The sequence below is a fragment of the Microtus ochrogaster genome, linkage group LG8 (assembly GCF_000317375.1).
Source record: "Microtus ochrogaster isolate Prairie Vole_2 linkage group LG8, MicOch1.0, whole genome shotgun sequence".
NCBI classification, from domain to species: Eukaryota; Metazoa; Chordata; class Mammalia; order Rodentia; family Cricetidae; genus Microtus; species Microtus ochrogaster.
In genome coordinates this window covers 8,341,503-8,347,440 of record NC_022033.1, presented here as the reverse complement: position 1 = coordinate 8,347,440, position 5,938 = coordinate 8,341,503, and the positions used below count along the sequence as shown (strand labels likewise).

The 5,938-nt window shown below is 46.2% G+C and overlaps 1 pseudogene; it reads left to right on the top strand.

The window, feature by feature from the left end:
* The first annotated feature begins 1,655 nt into the window (after window positions 1–1,655).
* Window positions 1,656–2,062, top strand: LOC106144226 (annotated as a pseudogene).
* Window positions 2,063–5,938: the final 3,876 nt, after the last annotated feature.

Here is a 5,938-nt window from a genome sequence, read left to right as displayed (position 1 = left end):
AGGGTGGATTTCTGAATTCCCTCTTGTGCCTGAGTGAAGCCAAACACCTCAAGAGCTTCCACAAAGTCAACAAAAAGCCCTTTCTGTTTTATTTTTTTTGTATGTGATATTCATGTGGTGTGCCTGCACGTGTGTAAGGGATGTTCATGTGGAGGTCAGAGGTTGACATCAGGGTCGTCTTCCACTGCTCTCTCCCTTTTTCGTTGAGTCAGGGTTTCTCACTTGAACCTAGATCAGGTTAGTTTACCTAGAGCCAGCTTGTTCCATGGGTCCCCTCTCCCTGGCTCCCAGCACTGGGGCTACAGGTGGGCCACCATTCCCAGCCAGTATTTCTGTAGGTGCCGATGATCTGAACTCTAATCTTCCTGCTAGCGTGTCAAACCTTTACCCACTGAGCCGTCTCTCCAGTCCTGGAGGCACATTTCTTATGTCACCAGACTCATCAGCTTGTCACTAGCTTCTCCAATCAAAGTGATTCCTGAACGGAGGAAGAAGCTTGTGAATGGAGGGGGGGGCACATGTCCTATCATCCAGTTTGGAAACTATGAATAAAATCCCTAGCCTGGAACTTGTGAATGGAGCCTTATATGGAAAGGGGTCTTGACAGTTGTGGCCTGGTTAGGGTAAGGTGCTTACAATGTCGGCTCAACAGTGGTGTCATATGGTAGAATATGCTTTTCATTCCCATCCTTTCAGAATTGCAGTGCGTTTTCCAGAGTCTTCATGAAGTGTGACATAACTGGCCAGCTGAACAGCAGACAGGCAACTACATCTGTGATGCTTGCTGTGAAGATACTTAGAAAAATGTGCAAGAGAAGTCACTCTGCTCACCAAGCTTTGGGGATAGAAAAAGGTGTGTGTGTGTGTGTGTGTGTGCGCGCGCGTGTGTGTGCATCTACCTAGCATCTGAGGCCAAGGAAGGTGCCAGGTGTCTTCCTTCTTCCTCCATAGCTCTCTTCCCTATTTCTTTGAGACAGGGTCTCTCGCTCAACCAGTAGCTACAATGGCAGCCACCAAGCCCCAGTCCTCCTCCTCCCATCTCCCTAGCTTCTACTCAAATACTGGGGTTACAGATGCAGATGGCCACATTTTTCTTTTTAAATGGGTGTTGGGGATCCGAACTCTGGTCCCCATGCTTGCAAAGCAAGGATCCTTACCCACTGAGTCATCTCCCCAACCCTGGAAATTATTTTTACATAAGGACGCTATTCATGTCGGTATGCTACAAGATTTATCATTGTCTTTTTTGCTATTATATATATGCGAACACCCATGCATGCATGCACACACGTCTGCCTGTATATATGTATACATACACACACACGCATGCATATATATATACATATACATACATACATACATACATATATATATATATATATGGGTGTGTGTAGACCCCTACCGAGCTACACACTATATATCCTGTTGCTTCTTGGTAAACACTTCTGTTCCCTTTTAATTTTGCTTAGGGTAAATACGGACACACAAAACTTGACACATAAAAGCTCTTCAGAGTCTGCGATGGTTCTATGGGACACACAGGTATCCTGGCGCTGAAAGACTTGAGGATGGCTGACTTGGGGACAAAGCCTTCCTCCTTTCTGGAAATAAGATGATTTCCTGTAGAGTAAGGATGTTTTGAGGTGAGGACCGTTCATGCTGCTGCGCTTTGGGGTCCGGTTTTTGGGGCCTGCTGGGAACCGGACTTCTAAAGGACAGTATGTCTGGAAGGCTGTGGTGCAAGGCCACTTTTGCTGGCTATAAGCGAGGTCTCCGGAACCAGAGAGAGCACACGGCTCTCCTTAAAATTGAAGGCGTTTATGCCCGAGATGAAACTGAATTCTACTTGGGCAAGAGATGCGCTTATGTGTATAAAGCAAAGAACAAAACAGTGACACCTGGAGGCAAACCAAACAAAACCTGAGTGATCTGGGGGAAAGTAACTCGGCCCATGGAAACAGTAGCACGGGTCCGTGCCAAATTCCGAAGCAACCTTCCTGCAAAAGCCATTGGACACAGAATCCGTGTGATGCTGTACCCATCCCGGATTTAAACCAATGAAAAGTAATAAATAAATAAAAGTGGATTTGTGCTCTTGTAAAAAAAAAAAAAAAAAAAAAAAGAAAGGATGTTTTTGTGGTTGAGGATGCAGACCATGGCCTGAGGGTGTGGCTTAGTTGGTAAAGGATTTTATCACTTAAGTCCCGGGGATAAATCCCCATCACTACATTAGCCAGGCACAGTGGTACACACCTGTAACCCCAGTGCTCAGGAGGCAGAGGCCGGAGGATCAGTAGTTCAAGGTTAGGCTCGCTGCATAGCTCAGTGGATAAAGGCATTTGCTGCTGAGGTGGAAGGTGTGGAGCCACATGGTGGCAGGAAAAAATGGACTCTTTTGGGTTGCTGTCTGACCTCCATATATACACCATGGCATGTGTGTACCCGCTCCAATTAAATAAATGTATTGGAAGTTTAAAATAAATCTCAGAGTTCAAGCTCATCTTTAGTCTTATAGCGTGTTTGAGGTTATCCTAGGACATGACACGCTGTCACAGACAAATGCCCAGAAAACTGGGGATGATAAGATCTATCTTTTCAGAGGAATCGTAAAGGAGTATAAGGATGAACCAGCCTTTGGCCTTGTTCTGTGGAAAAAGGAATGTTCTCAAGAGGGGCACCCCCAGACCTTCCCACAGTTGTCTGTCCTGGGGATATAGTTAATGTGGTTTTGGACACAGAAATCTTGCTTTTCATGGTGTCCCTGGACAGGAGAATTGGCTTAGCAGTTAAAAGCACTTCCAGAGGACTCAAGTTCAATTCCCAGCACCCACATCGGGTAGTTTAAAATTGCCAGTTACCCCCGTTCCAGGGGGATCTCTCACCCTCTTCTGGCCTTCTTGGGCACCCAAACACACACACACACACACACACACACACACACACACTCTTAAAGAGGGTTGTTGACAGGTCCTGAGCATCCTTGTTTCTGACAGGCTTCCAGGATCCTGATGCTGTGCCACATGTAGAAGCTGTGGTCCCCAAGCACCCTTGAGACTTAAATTCTTCAGTATCCAGCTAGTTGCTCAAACACCAGCTTCCCTCCTTCTCTTGTGAGTTGAGTCACCGTTTCCATCTCATACAGGTCCCTTTGTCCGGACTGCTTTCCACACAGTCACTCTCCGACAGAGAAGAACTGAGTGTCTGTCTCTTGAGTGGCCCCACTGAGCCTTGTCCCCCAAAGACCTTGATCCCCTGTCATTGGTCCATCCATCTATCCATCCACCCACTCGCCTACCAGATACTGATTGAACTACTTGGGCCAGAAGAATTGTGTGAGATCTTGGGAGTAAGGAAAGAATGAGACACCTTTGAGTCTTTCCTGGGACAGAGAGCTTTTGAATACTGGCCAAGAGCTCCTCTAGAAAGGCAAATCCAGGCACAGCCATGCTCCATATAGAATGAAAGAAAGGTAAAAAGCCCCAAGGTGAAAACGTAGATGAATAGAAACAGGTTAAATTAAGTTACAAGATCAAGTGGGACAAGCCTAAGCTAAGGCTGAACATTCATAATTAATATAACTCTCTGTGTCTTTATTTAGGAGCTGGTTGGCAGCCCAAAGAAAAATTCCAACGACACACTTCCAGGGCACACCCTTCACTGAGGGAGGGCAGGACAGGAACAGAAGCAGAAGCCACACAGGAACATTGCTCGTTGCCTCAATCACACTCATGGTCGGCTGGCTTTCTTATTCAGCCTGGGAATGGTCAGGGAATGGGGTTACCCGCAGTGGGCTGAGCTTTCCTTCATCAACTGGCCCTCATGACAATGTCTCATGACTACAGGCCAATCTGTTTGAGACAATCCTTCAGTTGAGGGTCTCCCTTCCCAGGTGTCACTAGGGTGTGTGTCAAATTGGTAACAAAAACTCGTCAGGAGCTCATGATCCCCACCTTTAGCAGATGGCAGAGGCAGAGGCAAGGCAGAGGCAGTTTTAAATGTGTGGTGCTGGGTAGGCTGACCACGCTAGTTGATGGTCTCTGACAGGTGAATATGGACAGCACAAATTGGTTTCGGGGGGTTATTAAAAAACAAAAAAGGTGGGGGGGCACTAAGTTGGGAGAGGACTGGGGGATGGATCTGGGAGGAGTCAGAGGGAGAAGTCGGGGGTGAATGTGAGCAAAATACATTGTATGCACATCTGAAATTCTCTAGGAGTTAATAAAAACATCGCATTGAAGATAAATGTGGGTTCTTTTCTGTTCTTATTTGAATGTGGGATATCCTTGAATGTGTTTGAAACCTTCAAAACGCTAACACAGACCCACCAGGCTATGTTTTATGGATGCAGCCAGGAAACAAGGAGAAATGGACTCAAGTGTAAACAAAGCTGGGGCTGAGCTCTCTGTCCTGGGCTTGTTTGCCTGCTGTGGGGGTGCAGTCTCTCCTCTGTCGGAACATCTCACTCACAAGCGGAGGCTGCAGCCGGACCTTTACAAGCAAACACATGTATATAGACAGATGCACACCGACACACACAGACAGACACACAGACAACACAAGAATGAACACACATGCAGACAGACAGAAACACAGACGTACAGTCAAACACAGATGCACACATAAACAGACACATATATAGTTGCACAGACAGACATAAACACAGATGCACAGACAGGTACACAGAGGCACAGAGGCACACACAGGCGCACACACAGATGCACAGGTAGACACAATCTCTCTCTCTCTCTCTCTCTCTCTCTCTCTCTCTCTCTCTCTCTCTCTCTCTGTGCTGTCTGATTCTCAGAGCCCCGTGGATGTCTGTTGTTTCTGCAAGCTTGTCTTTATGAGCAGATGACAAGGGTCACCAGGCTAGGCGCACAGAGGCTCCTCCAGCAGAGCAGGCTGAGCTCTGAATTTGTCACTGTTTCCATCAGGGCAGCACTCCTTGAAGAGAACTTGTTAACTGACTCTGCGCTCTGATTTTAGAAGTTGTGTTGGTCCTGAGATGCCAACACCACAGCTAACAGGAAATCAACATCATTTGACCTTTGGGCACATGAATTAAAAGACAGGTACTGTATTGGCATCATTTCCTCCAGTCAGGAGGGAAGCCAGACTTCTCTTGTAAGTCCAAAGTCTTCCCTGAGAAGAGCTGAAGTTGCCTCCAAAGTGGAAGGTTTAGGTGATTTAAATGAGCAGACCTTCAAACAAAACAAGCAAAACAAGGGCTCAGAGGAGTAACTAAGCCGCAGGTTGGCAACAGGTGTGGGCCAGCACTGAAAAGCCTTCCTTCCTGCAGATGGAGGGCTGGTGAGGGCAAATGGTGTCCACTCATGTCATCTGTCTGCAAATCCACACATAGCTGCAGATATGTGGGTGTGTGGAGCAAGAACGGGCGGGAGTCACCGTTAACAGAAGTGACTGGGAGGGGAGAGGAGGGGAGAGGAGTGGAGAACAGGGGTGTGGAGGGAAAAGGAGAGATGAGGAAGGGAGAGGAGGGTGTGGAGTGGAAAGGAGGGGTGAGGAGGAGAGAGGAGAGTTTTTAGAACAAAAAGAAGCAAACTCACCCAGGAGAACTAGACAGCAGGAAATAATCAAATTGAGAGGTGAAATCAACAAAATAGAAACAAAGAGAACAATACAAAGAATCAATGAGACAAAGAGTTGGTTCTTTAAGAAAATAAACAAAATAGACAAATCTTTATCCAAACTAACTAAAGGCAGACAGAAAATATCCAAATTAACAAAATCAGAAATGAAAAGGGGGATATAACAACAGACTCGGAGGAAATTCAGAGAATCATCAGGCCATATTTAAAAAAAACCTGTACCCCACAAAAATTGGAAAACTTAAAGGAAATGGGCAACTTTTTGGATAAATATCAGTTACCAAAATTAAATCAAGACCAGATAAACAAATTAAACAGACCTACAACTG